Below are 23,774 nucleotides of genomic sequence, written 5' to 3'. Positions count from 1 at the left end.
ACTTTTTCTCTGTAAAAGTTTTCTTAGTAGAGAAAGAACGTGGATAGGGAGAATTTGTCTCCTGGATGTACTTCTTTTCCACCTGCTGCCTTCCTGCATGTTCAGGCTCATAATGTCCCTGTGGCAACTCTGAAAGATGCGGAAATAGTAAAGAAATTCCGAATTAACCAGCTGCGTGTGTTTGTCTCTGCTTTTAATCTTGTGGTCATGTCAAAAAGTGCTTTCCATGGTTTATATTCCTTCTTTTTCATTCCTGTCTCTTACAGATCCAATTCTTCTTCCTCACAGGTGTGTGTTGCCTCGTCACTTTGAGTGGTTCTCAGCTCAAAAAACATTGGTGCCATTCCCAGGAGGGACAGTTCAGTCATCCCTCGTAACTACGGGCTCTGGTGGCTCTCCAAGCTCTCCGCAGTCAACACAAAGCCAGTCAGCAGCATGTGACTACTGATTTCCTATAATCAGCCAGCACTGCTTGGACTCCAACGTCCCGATGGAATTACGCGAGAGGTTTCCTCTGTAAGTACTGTGTCTTTCAAAATTTATTTCCAATTGCACACTGAATGGCATAAGCAGAGAGCAGAGCTTCAGCAGGCAGGCAGTCATTGATAGCATCCTGCTCTTTAGCCGAGCGAACGATCGGCGGTTAGATTACCCCGAGAGCGTGCGGTTGCGATCCGTGGACGCAGGTACATGTACATGTGTTTAATTACCCTCGTGGTGTGCAGCAAAACCAGCGCAACGGCACGTTGATAGAAACTGTCCTTAAGAGCGATTGCCTCTTGCAGGAGCATAGCTCATATAAGAGGAGTGGGACTGTCTCCAGCCAGCCCTGGGAGACGATGCTGAGAGCATATTGAAAAGCTGTCTTCGGCAAGAGCTTGCCAGTTTAACAACTCTGTTCACTGTTCCTATTGCACAGTGGGCCCTTTGACGCAACAGAAAGAGCTGCTGCTTTTTTTTTTTTTTGCCTTGCTTCCTCTTAAATCCGCCTGGCCAATTTAAAGCTTGCGGATATTTCTTCCCCCTCGGGGAAAGCTTATGTGAGGATTTTCTTTTTTAACAGTTCATTCCGTGAAACCATTTTTTTTTCCTCCTTGTTTGCTGTTAGAAAATGTTGGAGCTGAACACGAGGCTTTCATTGCAGGTCAGTGGATGAACTCTTGACCAAAGCATTTAACGTTTGAGTGTAGCTTTAGCAAGCACTGTAGTTTGGGAGGAAAAAGCAAGTTAACAAGGTTGTATCATTTGAGCCCATGTGTGCCTACTACTGGAGTCGGAATCTCTTCAGGTCTTCAGTGACCGAGCTCTGCACAGATGAATTTTCCATCGTTCTTTTGTAGACAAATGTACCGAGTTAATCTTTTACTGAAAACTGAGGTGACATCACAGTTATGTCTATATTTAATTCCTGGATATCTCGACTCCCAAAAAATGCAATAAAACTTACTGTGAATTTCAAGTGTGAAGTTTTTGCCTTTATATTTTGGGAGGAGTGTCTTTTTGAGGTATAGTTATTTTTTTTTATTCCTTTTCAGCACACTTTACTGGGAAGCATGTTACTCCTGGGCACACGCTGTCTGCGGGGAAGATAGTTATTTGCTGTTTTGTGTTTATACATACACTGCTTTCAAGGGATCTAAGGAAGGATGTAGACATATTGTTAATATCTCCCTTCAAGCAATACTTGAGGTAAGGCAATCTCCTTTCCCTATTTCTGAGATTAGAATATGAAGTAGATGCAGTGTTTCTTTCATTTATAGCACCTAAGATTATCCTGTTGCTTTTTGTTTCTCTTGTTGATAAAATGTGAATGTTTGTCACAAAGCTGTCCCTTCTCTACGTAACAGTTTCCTATTTTATATTTATAAATACAGTATTTTGATTTCAACTCTATCCACTACATATCTGCATGCTTCTATTAGCTTGTGTACACTTGATTAACAGTAAATAATTTCTGCAATTGCTTTGGTTTTCTCCTCTATTATTATCACATGAAATGTGTAAATGAGTGGATTTCTTGCCCTGGGTAGACAATTCCCATGCAAACTTTTTAAAACAGTTACAAATTGTTTCCACTGTGAATCACTTTCCTTGTGAGATGATGACTTTTATGGTAATGTTTAACTCGAGCATAATTGTTTTCAAACGTACACAGTGCATTTTTGGTGTATCCTTTTGTTTAACGGCGCTCTAAAATGAAAAGTAATGATTCATGTCAGACTGGGTATTTCCTTCTCCACTTAATGTTGCCTGTGATGAGAAGTATGTAGCTTTGCAAGGTTGAATCTTTACTGATGCAGATCTGTACAGCTGAAAGGTGTCACTGCAACATTGGCCATACGCAGCTGCGTTGAAAGCTGAATTTGTATGGGATGCTGCTGTTGGTGACTTATGGTTATGCCTGTGGAATTAGAAAATACTGCTTGTTTTTATGTTTCTTTTCAATCAATATAAGAAGCTGCCATTCAAGGGAGATTAATTTTTCTTTTACCCTTTTCAGTTGCAAGGTTACAGTTTTTACAAGTCAGGATTTTGACACATGCTTTACTGTAATTTTATTGTTATTTAAATCGATCTTTCTGAATCTTTGTGACATCTCTTAGAAGGGGAAGCATTTCTTGAGGCAGACATGCTGTACTACAGGTCCAGAAACCTTTTTAATTTACAAAATAGATTTAGGGCTGTTTTCTATCTCTGTAACTGCTTGCTGTGTGAATTTCAAATGGTGTTGGCTTTGTTCAAGAGATCTGCTTCAATGGTTTGTTGAGGCTTTTCACTTGGGATGGGGCAGGGAATGATACAAGGCAGAGTTACTAAGCTACAGAGAACTATTTCTAATCTTACAGCATTTTATTTTCTTATCTTACAAGCATTTATCCTGTACTCAAATGAATAAATTAAGTCAAAGATGGTTTTTTTAAAACCCATTTTAAAACCCATTGAGGCTTAACTTTCTTTAATCAACATCACATCAAATCTTCTTAGCACTTTCTGTCATCTATTTTGGGGAGTTATAAATCCATATCCTGTCACAACTCATGTCTGCAACCTGTTTTCCACTGTCAAAAAAGAAAGCTTATTTCCTACTGCTCAAGTTATCAAGCTGAATGTGCCTTGGAAGCCATAAAATGAAGCTATATAATAGATGAATGTGGTCTTTATATAGCACGTTTTCTGAACCCTATTCCCCACAAATTAGAGGCAGCCTCTGACCCACCATCACTGGCAGACGATGTATTGGGTTGTATTCCTTTACCTCTGAACTCCAGTTTGTGAGGTACTCAGTCCTGCTTCTGAAAGGGAATGCTGTGAGTAACATATCCTGATGTGTTGATTTTACTACTGGTATCACTTTCCCAGAAAGCATGAATGGAGAAGGAATATTTGGTTTGTCCTAAACTCCATGAAGTTGTAATCCTGCTGTCCCACTGAAGTCATGTGGCTGTTCTGCCAGCCATTGATGGCCTGCTCCCAGCTCCAGAGGCTTGGAGGCCGTAGTATGAGTGTAGTAGGGACAACTGGGTTGCATGATGTAAACTGCAAGCATCCGAGTAAGTTTACTTTTGCTAGTGATGTCTGTGAGGCTGATTGGGCAAAATCTAGCAAAGATGATGGAGGGGAGGAACAATAGGACAATCTTTGTGGGGAGTTTTCATCTTCAGTAACCAAAGAGGTGATAGCTTTTGTTTCTAAGTCTCTGCCTGTGATGAAGTGGTCTACCCTTCCATTTACACAAGTAGCCATTGTCTTCATGTTGCATTGCCTTAATAGCAGGGAAACTTAAACCAACCACTTGGACATGGGCATCATTCTCCTATTTGGAAAGAAAAGAATAGCAGAACAATCATAAAAACTCCACTGAATAATTTTTCCTGGGGGAAAAGTAATTTTTCCCTTTTTCCTCTCCATGGTGTGACTGACAGTGGTCCTGTGACTTACTGGCAAGAAGACGTGGAACAATACGTGCTCCAGCAGCCTTGGAAGAGTGTGCAGATACCCCTGGGAATGGTTTCTGCTGGAGAGGGTTGAGGCAGCAACAGTTTTCTGGGTTGCTATTTCTGCAAAACTATTTTTTTTAATAGCTAAAACTATAAATAGCTGACAGTTCTTAAACTGAATAATCCTCTCTTCCTCTCCAAAATGAGAAACTGGATCAAGATGTTCAAAGCCAAAAGCCTGCAACCAGATATCCCCATTAATCATCTGTTTGTAATGTTGCTCAGATTTTGAGGGAATTCTTATTGTTCCTGTTCTGTGTTTGAAAATATTCACTCAGGGTCTTTCCAGTGGCAGAACCAGAAGCAGGACTTGTGTCTTGCATTTCAGCTCAGAGCTCTGCCTACGAGATTATATGCTACTGTATAGCCATATTTAGAAATTTGAATCTGTTTTCAAAAGAGTTGAGCTATTGGTAACTCCATCTGGTTTGAAGATGGTTTACGAAGTGATTGCTGCTTTTGCAAGCTGGGTTGATAAAGAATTACAGGGTAAAATATTCAAACCAGAGGAGTGATTGAATATCCCAAGGGCTCCCAGGCACATGCCCTAAAGCAGATGGCTTCGCTGGCTTTCATGTGTTCCTCATGTGTTCCTGATGGTCACTGCTTTGTGTTTCACTGACATGGTTTGGTGGGATGTGAATGGTAAGGAGACATTGTCACCTGTACTGCCATTTCTGCTGCCAAGGTGGTACTTCAGCTGCATCTGGGAGGACTTACAAGTCAGAACACTGTCTTGAAAATGGGAGTTTAGTCTTTATGTAATTTAAGGTTTTTCTTCAGCTATTTTCCCCCTGCAAATTTACTTTGGAGAAGATAGCTGTGAAAGTGCTGGCCGTGGTGATCACAACAGGGTGAGGTAGAGCTGTGTGTGCCAGGGTTCAGTGGCAATCACTCACTGTTGGAGCAAAGAGGCTTCCAGTGTTGAAGGTTATATTGTGTGTGGTTTTATTTTTTACCTTGTGTAACCCGTCACCCAACCCTTGATAGGGCTGTGTAATGTGGAGCCAGTATTAAAGAAAACCATTCCTCTTCAGTTAGAGTAGTATAAAAATAGAGGTAGCAGTTTTGAAACACACTTCTTGCAGGAAGCCTTTTATTATTTTATTTGTGAGAAGGTCAAGCCTCTTGATTTCAGGGAAAAGATTTTAAATCAAGTTGTGGAAAGCTTGTAAAAAGCAAAATATACAGTAGTGTGTATTGTGAATCAGGTTACCTGCACGAATGTGTTTTTTTTGTCAGACTACTATTAAGTAATAAAAATTATCTGAGGGGAATATGTAACGTATCAGAATATTGACCCAAATCACAGAATCACAGAACATTAGGGATTGGAAGGGACCTCAAAAGCTCATCCAGTCCAATCCCCCTGCCGGAGCAGGAACACCCAGATGAGGTTACACAGGAAGGCGTCCAGGCGGGTTTTGAATGTCTGCAGAGAAGGAGACTCCACAACCTCTCTGGGCAGCCTGGTCCAGTGCTCTGTCACCCTCACTGAGAAGAAGTTTCTTCTCAAATTGAAGTGGAACCTCCTGTGTTCCAGCTTGTGCCCGTTACCCCTTGTCCTATCATTGTTTGTCACCGAGAAGAGCCTGGCTCCATCCTCGTGACACTCACCCTTTCAATATTTATAAACATGAATGAGGTTTCCCCTCAGTCTCCTCTTCTGCAAACTAAAGAGCCCCAGCTCCCTCAGCCGCTCCTCATAAGGGAGATGCTTCACTCCCTTGATCATCTTTGTAGCCCTACGCTGGACTCTCTCCAGCAGTTCCTGTCCTTCTTGAACTGAGGGGCCCAGAACTGGACGCAATATTCCAGATGCGGTCTCACCAGGGCAGAGTAGAGGGGGAGGAGAACCTCTCTGCCCTACAACCACCCCCCTCCTGATACACCCCACGATGCCATTGGCCTTCTTGGCCACAAGGGCACAGTGCTGGCTCATGGTCATCCTGCTGTCCTAGCAAATTGAAACAGAACTATTTTAGGTTGGTGCATTTATTATGAAAATGGTAGTTATTAGCTTAAAAATGGATGTAGAGATTTGTTTGAGCCACAGAGATAGAAAGCAACCTGAAGAGCACGTCGCTTATCTTACACTGTCCTGCAAACTGGAAGGTGATCCTATGAGATAAAAGGCAGTGAAGCTTTCTCATGCTTAGTTGAACCAAGTATATGTATTAATGAATGCATTAATAAGCTATTCCCCAAATATCCCAGCTTTCTCAGAATTGTGCAGGAAATGGAAAGCACTTATGTAATGTTAAAGGAATGAAAGGAAAATTTCTGAGCATTAGAGAAGGGAAAATAAAGCTTCACTCTCAAATCCTTAGGAACCAACTATATGAAGAAACTAGAGTATTGCAAGTGTAAAGTCCAGGCAAAAGTGTGCTTTGAGAGTGCATCTCAAAACCCCTTTAAAGTATTGTGGCCAAAAAAGAGATTAGAACCTTGTGTGCATGTATATTTTCACTTCTCCAAATATGGTTTAACCTTCCTTTTTCTCCCTTGACTCTGGACCTGCCTTTGGCTCTGACAGCCAGGCAGCAGAAGCTGAGGAAGGTTCTGTTTCACCAGAAGCACCTCTGACTATCATCGGGGTGATGGTTATTCTTGGTTAGCACAGGTGGGCAGGGGAGCCGTGTCCAAGGAAAATGTAGGCTTTTTTTAGAGATTTAAGAGGTACGTTACAGATTTTTTTTTCCAGTTAGTGCAGGGCTGTAATTTTCTTACCCTTTTTACAGTTCTTTGGCTTGAGTTGGTGAATACAAGCTCATCTGGTGGTAAAGCTTTTTGTTTTTTTTTTTCTTAAGGTAGCTGTCCATTTCTTATATCTCAATCAGTATCTTTTTGGCTTTAAACTACTAAAATGCTCATTGCTTCAGAGTCCAAGTCAAAGAAACTTGGCTGGCAGCTGCTTAGTAACCTTGCAGATGTATTACACCTTGACAGCAAAAGACACACAAAGGTCAAGATTAGAGTTAAGAATTAGGATTTAACAAATTCTCAGTTTCACCTCTTTGTTGGGATGACAGCCTGTAAAGAGCTTTTGAAAAGGCTTCTCTTCTCTGTTGGAACCTGCTGGCATTTTACTGAAGTCCTCTTTATTTGTTTTTTAACCCTTATCCCCAATATCAAGCATTTTTCACTGTTTGATAGAACACCATGATTTTACTTTCAGGCAACTCCACTATGCCTTTTATGTGGGTCACATATTCCTCTTCCTCTATCTTGGTCTAGGATTTCCAATTATTTCCATATTCATTGAGCTCAGTAACTGCACAGCCAGACTGCTCAATGTCTTTTCCACTCCAGGAGTAATTTAATCAGGGAGTGACTGTGTTATTTTTTTCAGAGAGCAGAGCTGTGCGTGCCAGGTGATCTGCAGCAGAGAACAGCATCATTATTAAAAAGGCTTGGGCATTTCATTGCCATTTTGTGCTTCTGTAACTTGTAGCTCAGCTAACGGTACTGTCTCGATGTCTTTCCTAATGTGCATCATTCAAATGTAATCAATTACAGGAAGTTTAGAAGAGTGGATGGATGAGTCATGGGGCTGTATTTATATCGCATGAGATTGAGTTTCAAAGCGGTTGGGTCCTGCGAGATCCTTAATCGCTGTGGTATTTGTTCTACAGAAGTGTTGATACTCCTGGAGCAGATGAAGTCTATCCCCTTAGTTTCCCTCGGGAGTTCATCCTGGCGTTAAACAGTCTTTAATGGAACTTTGATATTGGTACATTTCCACACAAATATTTCGACTCTAGTTAAACAGCAAGGGAAAGAATTGACTGTGAGGGGAAAGTCTTGCATCCTTTCTAGTCTCTATCTTGGTTGACTAATGTGCTCTCCTTCAGACAAGGAGGATAGGTGAGTCTTTGCTGTTTTGGGCAACCTGAGGTCCATGAGAATCCCCTTCCACTGGGAAGAGCTAATGGGATGCCCCTGAATATCAAGGGGAGCCCAAGGGAAGGGTAAGTTCTTTTCCAGAATTAACAAGGAAAGAGATGGTGGAGTTGAGACAGGTCAAAGAGTCCTGGTGTGTTAAATCTCCGCGGTGTGCTCATTTCTTGCTGCTGAGCAGTTATTTAAGTGAACATCAGCTTGAGGTGACAACTGCATTTTTCTTTGGAGTCCCTGGGCCAGATTGTGAGCTGGTGGGAATGGTTTCATGCTGGTGGAGTCACTCTGCCAGTTGAGTATGGCCTGCTGGGAAAGCCACTGCAGAACTGTTTCAGTCAGTGAGGCTTTCCTGCTGCTTTCAAGAGTTGTGTTTTCACCTTTATTTTGTCTTTTAAAAACAATCAAACAAAAAAACCCCACCACACTAAAATAACCTGTGAATTCAAAGACTTGGAGCCAAATTGTGTCCACAGTTCCTCTCAGCTGAGTATATACCACCATTAAGGTGATTTTTTTTGTTGAAATTATCAGACTCTTGAATAAATCTGACATTTTAACCTGGGATACCATGTTAAAAATTTTCATGTTGCTATAGGCCCCTTGGGTTTCTTGTTTTCTTACTGCAACTCCATGGGTGACTGTTTGCTACAGTTGGAAATACCAAGGTATGGACAGTGACAAGGACTTGCACGGGATCTTATTGCTTCTAGGAAGGAGACTTGACCACCAGCATGGGCTGGTGAGTCCTTTAACGTAACAACATATGTATCTGCCATCTATTAGTTGATCAGAGCTGTCTTCCAGACCAGTTTACAGATCCTTTTGCACTGGAAAGACTGGAACCTGCACATGGTGACTTAGAAAAGAACAGTAGTGTTTTGGAAAGGCTCTGATGCTCTGTGTTAGCCACCTCTGTGCAGCATGAGAGCTTTTGCTCTTCCTTATGATGTCCTTTTGTATTTACTTGCTTGGGTTTTTTTCCACAGAGGGCTTATTTCCAAGTGAGAGGGACTGTAGTGTAACATTTGCATGCTGAATGACACAACTCTTGAGTCATTGCTCTACACTTTTGGTATGTATTAAACTTCTGGTTTCTTTCATTGAACCAATTCCCATAGTCAAGTAGTAGCTCAAGGCAAGCATTTCAAATTTCTCAGGACTGAAGCAGGAAAACATTGAATTGTGGTTTTGATCTGAAGTGAGAAAAGCAGACAAGAATTATTAACAGCTATTTAATGATGTTTTTTCTATTATGTGGAAATTTTCCTTTAGGTTATGCTTATTTTCTGGCTGAATCTCAGTTTTCTTCAGCACACTTTTTCTTGTGTTGCTTTGTTTTTTAATCAGATGCATCTTGTTGGTGATCCAGATTAAAATGAACCTTTCCCTTTGGCTCTTCAGAAGTGTATTTCAAGATAGAGAGGAAGGGTTTTCAAGTTGCACTGTTGTTTTTCAGATCAGAAAGCAGCTAGGATGTGGAAGCTTATCAGCAGAGAAGGTTTGTTGCCGTTTGCAGGGGGACAACAGCCGATGTCTGCAATGTGATACCTAAGCCAAAATTAAGGCCTGGGGCTACATTTGAATCCACACAGCTTGCAGTTAGAATTGAATTTTAGCTGATCTCCCCAGCTTTTGCTTTCATGTAGCACAGAGGCCCTGAAATAGCTGCCTTAAATTTAATGCAGTCAAGGCTTAGGTGATACAGGAGGTAACACAGAAGTGAAAACTTTCAGTCTTGCCCAGTGCATAATTCATCTCAGTCGAGGATGCCAAGTTGGCTTGTGCCTTTATGGGTGCAGGTGTCTTACTGACTCAGAACTGCCAGTAACTGCACACATAAGAAGGTGTTGTAACAGGGAAAGTTTCTGGCTGCTTCAGCTGAACAAAAGCATCAGGAGCAAGTTGGAGAGCTTTCTTGTCCCAAAAGGTCCCCAGTTCTGTAACTGCTGCTCCTGTCAGTGACAGTGTATTATACCCTTTCTCACAGCTTTTTACTTTATTCCTTTCTTCCTCTTGTAGTTGCCAACGTGCTTACCTAGTTAGTAATAATCCTAGTAGAAATGTGTATAAAAATACAGTGTGGAATGATAAGACTGGAGGTAGTACTAGGTTTGCTGCTTCTCTCTTAGCCCAGCTCTTTTCCTACACTCCCATTCAGCTGTTTTGTGGGTGTTTTTGTTTTATTTTTTTTCCTTCGAGAGGATCTGTTTTACAGCTCCAGCAGGTCTGTGGTTATTGCTGATATGAATGTCTAAGTTGTCACCTGTGGACATCTGAGTCAGAGTTCAGTGAAATGAGATTAATGGGCCCAGTCCCCTGAATCTGTTTTGTGCTCTGCGGGGTCAGCAGGTATCACTGTACCGGCTTGGTTTCTGTTCCTGCTCTCAGTGCTTTGCAGCTGGATGGAGAAGTTCTAGTATCTTTGGGGAGCTCCTGATAAACTTGACCACTGTCAATCCTTTGTTTTCACTCCCTGTAATATTATAAGCTTTGAGTTAACTTCCATTTTTTAGCAGTGACCCTCCAAACTAGTGTAGCTTTGGACTGGGATTTTCACTTCAGTTCACAATGCAAAACTTCTTCCTTTGACCCTTTCAGAAAGAAACTTGATTCCTTAAAATCCTGCTTGCTAAATTCTCTTTCAGCTGATTCAGGGTCTACCTGTGGCAGTAGGGTTTAGGTTGCATTGTGGTTAAAGATCATGTTCCCTTCTGCACTGTCTGTCCTTACTCTTGAGTAGTCCTATTTACTGCTCAGAAGTGTCAACTTATACCAAGATCCAATCTTCTGGTAGGTCCCAGTGACTGAGACTCCTCCTGAGCCAGAACAGAGCTGCTGTGTGTTGGTATCGCTTCAGCCTTTTTGGTGCTCCATAGTTCATGTCCTCATAACCATCTCCAGGACACAGTCCCTCATGCTGAACATCTGCATTGGTGCAAGTTTTCACAAAATGGATCGCCTCCCTCTTCAGTTGGTCTAAACTATGGCATACTTAGTACCGTGATTTACACCTTTCCTGCAGGACTTAAGCGTGTGCAATCCTGACAGCCTGTACTTCATTTCCCTTTCCAGGGTGCATTTGACATCTCCTATTTTTCCCTCTGTCTCAATGTTTGATGAACAGTTTACATAACTGTGCTGCGATGCTAATTGCATTATCCATGAGTAATCCAAGACATGCAGAGTGACAGTTGATTTTCAGTGGGATAGTAGCTGGGGAAGAGATCTGCTTCATCTTCACAAATACTATATTCAGATGCAACGTGTATTATCATACATTGGCGTTGTAATTTATGCAAGGATAGGCTGGAAAGTTTCTGAAAGATGGAAAATAATGGAGAGGAATCTGGGTTCAAGGTTTTTAGGGATGGTTCCTGCCTCCAGACAGCCCAGGAGCTCAGTTAAGGGTCTGGAGTGCTGAGCTGACGTTGGCTTTTGATCACAGAGAAGTGCAAATCCGTGCTGGAGAATTCCTCAGAAAACAACTTTTCCAGATGGTTTGTGGGAGATATCTAGGCTATGTTTTGACCTTGCCTTTCAGGCTCTGTTGTTGCTCACCATGGCAATGGGAACATAAGAGGTAAATAAACACGGATGCCTTTGATTCCACTGCGTCACCAGACAGACGGGTAAGAGTCCGAAGCACAGAGCTGTGGGTCTGGGGAGGAAAACACGGTGGTCAGAAGCATCTGGGGAGATGGACAGCCCAGATAGCAACACCCACCTAAGGCCAGAGAGAAAGGCTAAGCTTTGTAAGTGAGGATATGTAGGGATGTGTCTTTTGATACCTGTTTTTTGGGGTGTTTTTTTCTCCCATGGTGGTAGAGGCTGCACAGGTCAATAGCAGAGTCGCTTGAGTCCACTCCTCAGTCCTTCATGAGAAAAGTTGTGGTTCCGATCCAGGCCCCGTTGTGCTCTCGATGGCACTTTTGTTGTTCTCTGCAGATATGTGCATTTTGAACACATTGAGTTGTTTTGGTTTTTTCCCTCAAAACCATTTCAAAATCCAAGCCAGCTGCTGCAGCCCCTTCCCTTCAGCAAAACTGCTTCAAGCCAGTGGAGGCTTTGTGGCTCTTTGTAGCTGCAAACCTGCTCGCAGGCAATTTCTTTGCATTGCAAGGCTATTTTATGCCTCCCACAAACACCATCATCTTTTGTCTCTACTTGTTTATTCCTCTCTCTATGTTTTTCCATCCCTTAGTAAAGCAGAGGGGAGTGGTGTGTCCCGGCTCAGATGTACCCGTGCTAATGGCCAAACTGGAGGACAGCATGACCTACAATTTAACCCAGTGGCTAGAATGAAGGATTTGGGTTGGAGAATGTGGTTTGTGTATTCATAAGCATACAGCTGACTTGCATGCGTGTGGTCTGAGTGCTCAACACCTGAAAATCAAAGCCTGTAAACAGTTCAGCTGCTTATTTACTGCTTCTGGATGTTCTGTTACAGTGTGTGTGGTGAGCTGACCAGAGGGATGTGACATTTTGAAGTTGAATAGATGAATTAAGGAGGAAAAAAAAATGTTGGTTGTAATTTTCCATTAGGTTTGAGCATGGACTCATCTAAATAACGGCTCCTGCACATGGCATCTTGTCTGCTTGCAGTGTGGGTTAATAGCAGTTCCTACCAGCGTGCTCATGTTTTGGGCTGACAAAATATTTGACAAAGAATCAGTGCCAGAAAAACAGGCTGAGATTCTGGTCTCAGCCTCAGAAAAAACCTCAGTAATTTTTTTTAAAAAGAAACTAAAGCCTGCACAATAAATCATTGAAATTAGTAAAAATTTACTTTTCCAATTTAGCTCATACATAGATGTTCTCTGTATTGTTTCTTCTTCCAAGTGATTTGGGCAGTAAGACAAATCCCAAGTGTCCTGATGCCTGATTAGAATGATGGCATTCCAGAATCAACTGGAAAAGTTATTGAGAAAGTGCATGTTTGTAGCAAAGGGTAACTAAATGTATCCAGATGTAAGGCTCTGAAAATAGTTGTTGTGTTGTGTCCACTGCACCTTGAAAATCTACCCTAGGAGGCATAAAATCAGAGGTGTGAAAAGGTTGGCTTCCCATCACTACAGCTGACTGTTGTTTTCAGTAGGAAATAATAATTTTTAAATTCTTTCTCATAACTTCGGGAGTTACTGAAGTCACCTATAGGGCTTGGTGTTATCTGACAGGCATTGATAAGCTGTGGGGTCTGTGTCCTTGATGTTCTGTTTGAGTGGTGGGACAGAGGTGCTTTGTCCAGTGTATTTTATTGATGTTTTTTTGTTAGACTGGAACTAGTGCTGCATGTTACAAATGTTCCTCTTTCAGTATCGTGTTCGTGTCATAATCACTTTAACTCTTGGGGAACTTCCCTTTTCCAAAGAAAAAAAAACACCTCAAATTCATAAAAATATCCTCTTTTGGGTATTACTTTTTTGTGGTTACCTGTCTAATGTCTCTTTTCAATTAAATAGAAATTCTAGCTCTGCTCTCACAGTACTCCAGCTCCTTTCAGCAGGTCCTTGGTTTCAAGTAGCCTTTTTTTTTCCTGTAGAAAGCTTTCTCAGTTTTCCCAGTGATGGATACAAGTGCTTCCCAGCTGAGATTGCTCAGGTGTTGGTAACACCAGGAAATGGGAAAGCTGAAGTCCTTAAAATCATGCTTTTAGTATAGAAAGTTTTTAAACTGAATAAGTGGGTATAATAGAAGCATTTTCTGGTCGTCTTGTGAATTTTTTGACAGCTTTGCAGACTGAAATGGATGAAGCCTGAGAACCGACCTGTCCAATGAATACAGAATGCATAAAGGGGGCCCATCCTGTAACTGCAGCCTGGTGGTTTTGGCCCGTAGCTGAACCCCTTAAACCACAGCTTCCCTCTTAGGGAGGAGAATGTGGTGGAGAAAAGTGAATTTCGTGGGGCATCTCCTCTGGAAATCAAGGAAAGTGGTAGAGCCTCCACCCAGCAAAAGGTGCACACATCCAAATAGTGATGCTGAGAGCACGCGCTTCTTAAAAGAAGGAAATGCAAAATGATGCTGTGAGGTCCTGGCCAAAGTATTTGCTTCACGTTTGCTCCTCAAATTTCTCCTCCCTGCCCCTGTGTGACAGATTCATGTGAAATTCCAGATCTGCCAACAGCTGAGGATCCTTGCTGCGTAGCTGCAGTATGTGCGCAGTATTTAGTTTTAGGCCTCTCATTTTGAAGGCTAAGATAAGACTGCGGGGGAGTCCTAATTTCAAGGTATTTACTGCTTTCTCTTCTTCTCTGGGCTGGAGCTGTACTTTGTACCATAATTAAAGTTTCTGGGCTGATTGCCAGCGCTAATATATCATTTTAGTAGACCAGGCTGTTTCTGCTAGGGCCTCTGAAATGGTCTCTGCATCTGTTAGGGAAGAATGAAATTATGGACCGCTGTTTGGTATTTTTGTGTTCACTCGGGGTCCAACTGGACCTGACTTCTACTGTGCATTGTTGAACAGTAAGGAACATCATTGTTCTGGAGAGATTTACCGTGTAGAGGTACAGAATGGCTGGAAAAGACACAGAGTGCTCAAATAGTGCTAGGAACGTGCATGTTTCATCTGGAGCAGACCCCACTGAAGGGCATGCAGCGAGACCCCACGTGGAGCAGTCGACACTGGCATCGCAAATAACGATGGCAATATTTGCTACTCCAAGTCGGGACGAAGTGGCTTTATTTGTTGAACCATCTGTTCGCAATAGATTCTCACCATCTTTTTATTTTCTCCACAGATGACTTTTATGTCCGTATGCCACATTTTGCTGTTCTAACAGCTTCTCGGAAGATTGCTATTTTAAAACCTGTAGTAATGGGTGTATGCGTGACTCCTCAGCTAGCAAGCAGGCTTGCTAACTCAGATTGGTGCCTGGCTCTTGCATTTCTTCTGTATAAACATTCTGAGGTCGGTGATCCTGTCCAAGTGGCTGAAGCCAGAAATGAATAAAGAGTAGGACAGTGGATTAGAGTTCTGCCTGGGGTTGTACCTTGCCCCAGTGGCGTTATCTACAAGATAATGATCTGCTTTGAACTTTCCAGTTGTTTTTGACTGCAAGTTGATAGAAGCAGCTGAAGAGGTAATCTAATCAAGAAGAGTTGCTGTTAGGAATGGTTGTCTTCTGAAACAGCTTTATCACAAACTACCTAAACCAGTAGGAGAGGTGTGGGGCTCCTCTGGCGAGGGAGGAGGTGAAGAATATGAACTTTGAAGCAGTAGGAGGTCAAAACAGGGTTAAATATCCACCTAACGTTTCCCTAATAGGAGAATTGTTTCTTGTGCATGTCTTAAAATACAAATTTCTACTTAGGGAATAGATCGATCATCAAAATGACGTGGGTTAGAAATAATTCTCTGCTATAAAATACTTTTTCTACCCTCCAAAGCTCTTGGTGTCTTCTGCAAGAAGCAGTATAGACCATTAAATGGATGACTGATCTGATCTTCTCTATCAAGCAGCTTCTCTTACCTATATTTTCCTTTGAAAACACAGGTATTTCCCTCAGCTCCACGGCAAAAAAACTCATCAGTAGAATTGGAGCTTTCAAAGCAATGTTAAGCTGAGCCTGGAATATACAGAAAGAAGCTGGTGGAAGTGTAATGATAAAAGACATATAGGTATCTCCCAGTGCATATGGAATTTTTCAGATATTTCAGTAGGGTGACAGCATTTCCATCTCTGGCACACGAAATTGCAGAAACATTATTCAGATCTACTCCTCAGCTGAATGTTACTGCTTATTAACCATGAAATCAATAGGAGTGATTGATAATCAGCGTAAGGGCTTTAAATCTTTTGAGCTGTGATCCAGAATGCGTTGCATGGTAAGGGTAAGCCCTTCAGAGAAGTTAATAGAAGTTTCTAAGACTACAGAAAGCAGCCACGTTTCCTTTTCATGAGCTGGAAAACAGGGACCCTGGCTTGGGGGAGGGAATATCTTCCTCGGAGTTAAACTGCCATGGGTTCTTGATGAAAATGATACCATTTATGTATTATATTGCACAGAAAACTGTATTAAAGGAGGGAAAGGGAGAAATCTGTAATAGCAGCAATTCCTTCTTTTGATTTCATTAGCTTGCATAGCTGTGCCAGCAAATATTCCAGCCAATCTTTGTAAAAAGAAAAAATAATTTGCAGGCAGGTTTCCGTATGAACAGAAACAAAGACTCCGTAGCACGAAGCTTCGTGTCGTAAGGAATTCTCTTTTCTTCAGAAAATCTGGTAGGTTGTGAGAATTACACTTCTGTTTTCCTCTTCCTTTTCTTTCTGAAAAGCTTTATAAATGCATCTTATTTCAGGAAACTGTTTAAACAAGATAAACTATTCTTTAAAGATAATTTTTTAAAAGAAGTTGAAACGTGTTTTGCTTCTGAAGTTGTTATTTTAGGAGACCTTTGCAACCTCTCAGGAAATGCTGCCCTGACGGTGAGGTGCATTTCTCCCGTGTAACAAAAGGGGGAAAAAGAAGATAGCTTTTACTGGCAAGGGAAACCGGCTTTCCTCGTGTCATCCATCAGCTCCGTGTCCCAGCACTGGGATGCCTCTTGTGTGAACTGTTAACGTTTAGCACGGCTCTAGTTGAATGGTTTTCAGCTATTGGCAATTATGCAAAAACTGCAATTAAAATCTCCATAATAAACCACAGTTTTAACCCCAGATACCAACAGGATTCAATGAGGAAACGGATTTCTTCATGACTGGGAATTTAAATAATCTTGGTGGCTGTAAAGTAGGATATCAGACAGCTGTAAATCGGTCTATCAGACTTCTTGTTTGAATTGAGGTGGCTTATAAAGAACTTGAAAGCTTAGATCCCATTTTCTGTGTGATTTGAGGATCAGTGGTGAAATCTTAGTAACTGAAGTAACTGTCCATAGGTGTCTCATTAACACTCGAAAATGTGGCTTGGGTTGCTTAACTGAAGGATATAGAAATGTGATGGCATTTTTCATAATTTTAAGGGTTTTTTTTATAACCATTTGGCCAGCAGTGATGTTTTCTGTGGGCCCTTGTGCATTCTGGCCTTTTCAAAGAAACTCTCAAAACCTGACATGAAGTGGAAAGTGGAGGCACTGTGACTAAAACAAAGTAGACCCTCTCAACCTATTGAAATGTTTTATTTCAGAACAAATCCATAGAAGTGATAGAGCATCATGCAAAGATCAACAGCTTCATTCTGCTGAAATCAATTGACCCAAGTAAAATTTTGCAGATAGCTGTGTTTTGTAAGATAGTTCTTGTCTTTTGGGTTGTCTGCAGGGTTGTTTGGGGTTTTTTTCATTCTCTTTTTGTAAGAATAATTTTGTGGTCGAGTAGATAGACTGTACAATATTAAATGTAGAAAGCCTTCCTTCTTCTCCTCTGCCTGGACTCTTTCTGCAGAGACTTTGCTGTAATTCAACTTCTTAAGTTCCCATAATAAAGAATTGGCGAACTTAGTGATGAAGGCAGAGTAGATGAGATTCAAATATTATACGTGTCAAATAAAATAACGTTTGCGCCAAGAGAAAAGTTGTTTTACTGAAACAACTAAAAAAGCTTGGGCTTTTCAAAGAGTTACTAGGAGGAACTCTTCTGATATATCAAGGAAATGCTGGGTCTCTGACTAAAGCCACGTATCAAAGCAGCGGTGATGAGCTCGGTGGGACTCGGTGGCACACGTTGACGCTAACCTGGAGGAGGAAGGAAACGTGCGGCTGAGTCAGGGCCTGGCCTCTTCCTGTCCATCCGTGCTGGCCAGACTGGTAGGGAAACACAGATGGGAGCTGGGGGGGTGGTGGTACGTGAGCTTTGGGAGCTGTTAACGCTGCGTGGTGTGGAGTGTGGGTAACCTGTCTCAGCGCTGAACCTGCTTGCAGTTTTTTCCTGCCTTCCTGGTTATTAGTTTGTAGTCTGAAACTTGATTTTCTGTCATAATGTAAACCTTAGCTGAACAGTAGTCTCGGTCAGCAATATTAGTTCCTGTCCTGATAGTTTCTGCTCAGCCTAGGTGACGTACCAGGCTTCATTTCTACAGGCCCCGCTGCTGACCTGCGCTACTTTGGTAGGGCTGTGGTCATCTGCATGCTTAAAAGGAGCCCTTAAACGTTCATTCCTGTGGTGGCAGTTGGTTCTCTTTTGCTTGTCTAAATCCCTGAGTGGATAAGCAGAATTTATCCCATTATTTGTTTTAATCAGGAAATACTGAAGGATTTTGTTTTCTATATATCCTTTTATGCTGACTCTGAGCTGGTAAAACTTGCTGTTGTGCTAAAACTGACTTTAGTCTTTTCCTCTCTGTGCAGAGCAGTTGTTGAATTAGAGCTGAAAACGAAGTAAATTAGGGTGGTTTCTTTTAGCTGTTAGCCCTGGTTGTAGCTTGTCCTTGTTTTATCTGGCTTCCTCAGCACGCTGTTATCCTCAATGTTGGATAGGGCTGTTGCAGCCTCATGTGACTGAAGTCAAGTGCTGCTCTTTGACACATCTACAAAACTAAGATGGCACTTACCTAAATGAAATTAAATCGAAGGTCGTGGTCAAAAGGTGCCAGTCTTCCAGCAAAGTTGGACATCTCAGCTGTCAGCCCAACCATTAATTTTCAGGACTGGCACCTATGATGGTTTGTTAATTTACTCCTCTTAAGAGACCACGCTGAACTCCAGATCAACTCAAATGCACGTTTGTCATCTTCCTTTTAGCAAAGTTCAAAACACTTTTGAAGCAACTAATGTCCTAAAACTTCAGGTCAGAGCTCACTAATGACAAATGGTCCTTTAGAGAAGAGCATCGCTGTTTCTTTGCTATGGTAACAGGAGTTGGGTTTTGAGTCACAGCAGCAGTGTGTGCATCCGTCCCTTGGCCTGCTGGAGGACGGAGGGGTGGAAACTTCCAGGGGAGTGCTGTAAAGGCTTTGGAGGTGTTCTGTGGTACCCACAACCAACAATGGTGTGGGTTTATGCACCTACAAGTCGGTGTGTTCAGCAGATAGAGGTGGGGTGTTGTGGTTCTGAGGTGGAAATCTTAGTGTCTCATAGAAAAATAATATTTTCTAGTTCAGACTCCTGCAGTAGCTGGTTATTGATCTGGGGGAAACGGCCAAGTCTTTCATAGATAACGTTGTTCTGGGGGAGAGAAAGCAGATCTGGGAGTGATGTTGTGCTTACTTAAAGTAATAGTTACTTTTTATAATAAACAGTGACGTTATTGATGTGTGGAGAGAATTTTGGATGTTAATCAGTGCTTTTCAGATGTAGTTAGAACTTAATTTATGTTTAACCTTTTACTTTAAAACTGATTTGATTTACAGGGAAGGGTAGAAAGCAGTGGCACTTTGACTCTCGTGTGGGTACCCACACCCACTTCCAGAAGGTGTATGAGGGCAAAGGGACTGCAACACTCACAAGCATTGAGCCCATATGAAAGCAGACCTCAAAACTCAGCCGAAGTGGTGCTGTTCAGTAAGTTATTGATCTACATAGGCAAGAAGGAGTCAATTAAATTAGCAGCACTGGGGTCCAGTGTACTGACAAAGGGAAAAGCTACGACTTCTGCCTTGGTTTTGTCACTTGGAGAGCGAGAAGCCTGTGGTGTTATCTTGAATGTACAACCAGGCACTTCTCAGTTCCCTCACAAGAGCAAAACGGTGTTTCCAGGAACGTTCATGCTTTTGAGGGTTTCTGGTTTTGTTTAAGGTTGCTTCTAATAGTTGCTGTAACTTAATTGCTAGATGATCAGATTGTAATTCTTAATTATGGAGGGGAACAGTGTTATTGTCTTTCTGTGGGTGGGTTTAGATACTGAAACTTTGAGTACGTGTGGCAATGCAACTAAGATTTCCTGTTGAAGATGACTCTGGAATCCAAGATTAGGAAGTGGAGGTTTTTACAGGAAGTTACCTACTGTCTTCAAGCACTGGTTTCTAGCATTTGGATTCTGAACACCATTTCTTAGCCATCCTTTATTTCTGTTTCAGATGCTCCATCGGTTGCAAACAGACACTAGGATTTAAAGTGGTTTATTTGGGATGTGTGAGTGTCAACCCAGGAGGGAGCAGTGGTGTGGTCTTTAATGAGACAATACAGAAAGGTTGTGAAAGTGCACCCAGTCAGGTTATCAGACATAGATTCCTTTATTCAGCTTTTAGTTTAATTCAGGTGAACTGGGCTGAGCAGCAGCTGAGAAGTCGTGATTTCACATGAAGGAGAAATAATTCCTTTTTGCATTCCCTCCACATGTATCTTGAACACTTGTGTGAGACTGGTTTTAAATCCCTGTGACATGGCCCCTTGTGCTGAGTGCCTTGAATTGCTGTTGGGAGGGGAAGGGGAAAAATCTTGCTCCTAACGTTTAAAGCTAATTTGTGATGCTATGCGCAGTTCTTGTAGTGAAAAAGTTCAAGGCAAATGCCAAGTGGCTGCAGAATGGTTTTTGGTTGTTTTTCTTCTTGTAAGGTATTTAAAATCTGGGTGAAACATCTGTTTCCTCCTCCCTGCAGCTCATGTTGGAGATTAATACGACTCCAGTGAAACCTCACTGCGACGTGTGCTGCTGTTCAGCGAAGATGCTTCAAACACCTACATGAAAACTAATTGCAGCTTCTGCCATTCACTGCCTTTATTAAAAAAAAAAAGGACATTCTAAAAGATTTGTGTGCTAAAATGGTAGTTGCCAGTCTCAGTTACGCCTGCAATAAGAAGCTGTGGCAGAAAATACTTGAAAACATGGAGTGATTTGGCATTGCCCCTGCCATATGCTCTGAGATATCACTGCTTCTGCAAATGTCTGTTCTTCTGCCATCTATTTTTGTCCTCAGCATGAAGGGCAAGGAGGGTGTAGAGCTCAGAGGGGAGATACATACGTAGCTATATGTGGTTTTTAATTCCTTCTGCCCAAATTCTCAGTTTGGGTTTTGGGAGTCAAAAATTCAGGCTTGAAATACGTTGTGTTTTCTGCTCAGAGATACATTTTCTGTATCTTTACAGCCCATTAAAAAGCCAGATGCTGGTGAGTAGCAGCGGTAGGTGCATACCATCCAAAATTTCAAACCAACCAACATTAAGTTTTTCCACTTCGCTATGGCTGGGTGCAGCACCCTCCAGTGTGCAGAGCCGTTTACACAGCGACGGCAGAACCTGTTTCTGTGTTGAGATCATTTTCGAGCCTCCTTGAACGCGAGTGAAAAGCACCTCTATGTGCTGGGCTAACAGGTCGAGCTGAGGTTGAAGATGTTTTTGGAAAACAGAGGCTTTTTTAGAATTAATGTCCTTTTCCTCAGCTACCAGACTAACGACTGTGTATTTGTGGACGTTTCTCTTTGCAAACAGCCTAATGCCACTTGATGCAGCTGAGTGCTGTAAAACACAGAGGCGTTTTTGTCAGTTCCTGGAAAAAACTGACATTTCGGTTTGTCTCCCCTTCATCTCAGGCTCTCTTAGTTGGTGTGAAACTGTGTAGGGCTGGTGAGATCAACAGAAGGGTTGTTAGGAGGAGTTACCATCCCCGGCTTTCTGGTGCTGCGAGATGCCGTAGCCGTGACCACCTTCAGTGTTGATTTAAAGTAATCTGCTTTTTTTGGCTCTGATGTGGATTGGGACTGCTTTCCCAAGCATGCCCCTGAGACAGTAGTACAGTAATATCTGTATATTGCACGTCAGTCACTGGAAGGCAATGCCACCGAAGCCACCAGTACAATTTGATAAGACACATCTGGCAATAGAGGGCACGTAACGGGTGCCTGTTGTCAGGATGCCTTCGGTCACGATGGTAAAATCCCCATGAAGAAGGTGGAAATCCCCAAATTTCTTGTGATTGAGTGTGCTGGTTCAAAGGGCAAAGTATTTCCGTTAATTTACTGTCCTGGAGTATATTTAAAGGTGCTTCTTTGATGGGTGAGATCACAAACCAGAAAACTAGATAAGAACAAGAGTACCCTGAAGAGAGCCTCAGTATTTTTTAGCAAAGATCTCTATATAGACAAACATATATTTTAAGGTCAACATTTGAAGAGCTCTTTACCCAAAACTGGAGTCTGATGCTGCTTATAGAAATGAAATGGCGTGTTTATCTAAGCCATTGAGATGTAATTTCAGTTTATACCGTGTTAGCACAACTAATCCTTTCAGTGATGTTCAGCTTCTGCCAATTCAGTCAATGGACTAATTGTGTGAAGCGAAGCATACAAGCACAGCAGTGTTTTATGTACCACATCTTACCACTTCCTGACCCTGTCTCGCTGCACACTACTTTCTTGAAGTCCTCTGGCCAGATCTGTTGTAGAGTTAGAAATGCCCAGATGAGTTTTCCCTGCTTTGACAAGCTCCTTTACATTGCAGGAGGCCGGCTTTTATAGCGCATCCATAGGAAGCGTCTCCACTCCAGCCTCTCACCACGCAGGAGCCAGACTGAAGATGTAGGCAGCTGGCAAATATGAACGTGGTGAAGAGGTGTGCTGAGGTTGGCAGCGCTTTTTATAGTCCCCGCGTTTTCTGGGAAGGGCGTAAGAAGAGAGATAAACAGGAGATGCTTGTGACAAGCTGAGAAGGAGCTGTAGCAGATCAAGATGTTCCAAAGAGAAAAATCACCCCGAAAAGGTAAGGGAGCCTACTTCATCCTGTCTGTTTTTCCTTGCTGCTTGAATATTTTTCCAACATAACAATTCTTCCTTGGAAACGCCGACGTTTTCTGGGGAATCCCGTAACTACTATGACAGCCATTCAGCCTTGAATGTAGCTACTATGGGAGCCATTTCTTTGAGAAAGGCACAGTGGTATTTGTAAAGCTCACTCTAGCTCCCTCAATCCTTACTTTAAAAATTGGAGTTTTTTTCTAGAAGCTCTACAGACTGATAAAATATTGATAAAGGTTCAAAGATCAGAAATGTCTCTGCAAAAGTGCTGTATATGCAGTAATAGTCCAGCAAGGTACAGTCATGTAGCAGTTGGTAAGAAGTCCTATGGAAAACTTTGACTCAAGACTAGAAATCATTTTGAGAGTGACTCCGAGACTCCTATTCTTGGGTAAATTGTTTCTTCCTAAGGATGTCTGACTAACAGGACTACAAATCTCTTGTCAAAACTGGTGTCATAATGTCATGTATGCATCCAAGGGGAGAGTGGCAAGGGTTAATTTGCTTGTATTTGAGTCTAACAATGCAGGGTCAGACTGTCTAGGATGTTACACAGCCTTGGTCTAAGTCTGCTGGCAGCTGAGTGAATGATGAAGTTCCTTGCACCAGTGTGGATTTGGGCCAAAACTGAGGGATTGTGAAAATCCCACTGGTAGTGTTCTCACCATAATTGTTTTAATGTAGCTTAGAGCTACATCAGTATTCGTGTTCACTCATCTAATTTTTCTTTCCTGTTATATACTCAGGGAAGTCTTACTAAAAATGATAACGTTCACAGTTTTAATTTGCCGTATTTTAAAAAAAATATCTAAGCCAGCTTTTCCTAAACCTTCTCTGCTGTCCTCACTCCTGGCAGAAAGCCTATGTGGAAAACACGATTGTACTAGACATAGTCGCAAGGCTTTTTATAGCGGTGTGAGAAGCAGAAGAGGGACTTAAATTGATAACACAATGTGCAATGATGGCAGCCTCCTAGATGGAGACAAAGCTTCCACTGATTTTGAGTAAGGCTTGATCTGGATGCTCCTGAAAAATCCTATCTCTAGTCCCTTTGTTTAGTATGGGAGCATCTGGTGGAATATGTCAAACAGTGTTAGTTGCAGCAATTGGCCTTGATAACCACTTGTAGTTTCTTGGTTATCAAATTGCTGCTCCGGATCAGAGTTCACATGTTCAAATGGGACTGCATTTTCCACCTGATGTGTTGGAAAAATGCTTGGAAGCTGAAATGGAAGTGGTAGCTGTGGAAATGACTGCCTTGAAAATCTG

The sequence above is a fragment of the Mesitornis unicolor genome, unplaced genomic scaffold (assembly GCF_000695765.1).
Source record: "Mesitornis unicolor isolate BGI_N332 unplaced genomic scaffold, ASM69576v1 scaffold2995, whole genome shotgun sequence".
Lineage (NCBI taxonomy): Eukaryota > Metazoa > Chordata > Aves > Mesitornithiformes > Mesitornithidae > Mesitornis > Mesitornis unicolor.
The sequence above is the reverse complement of the archived record's forward strand: the minus strand, read 5'-3'. Positions refer to the sequence as shown.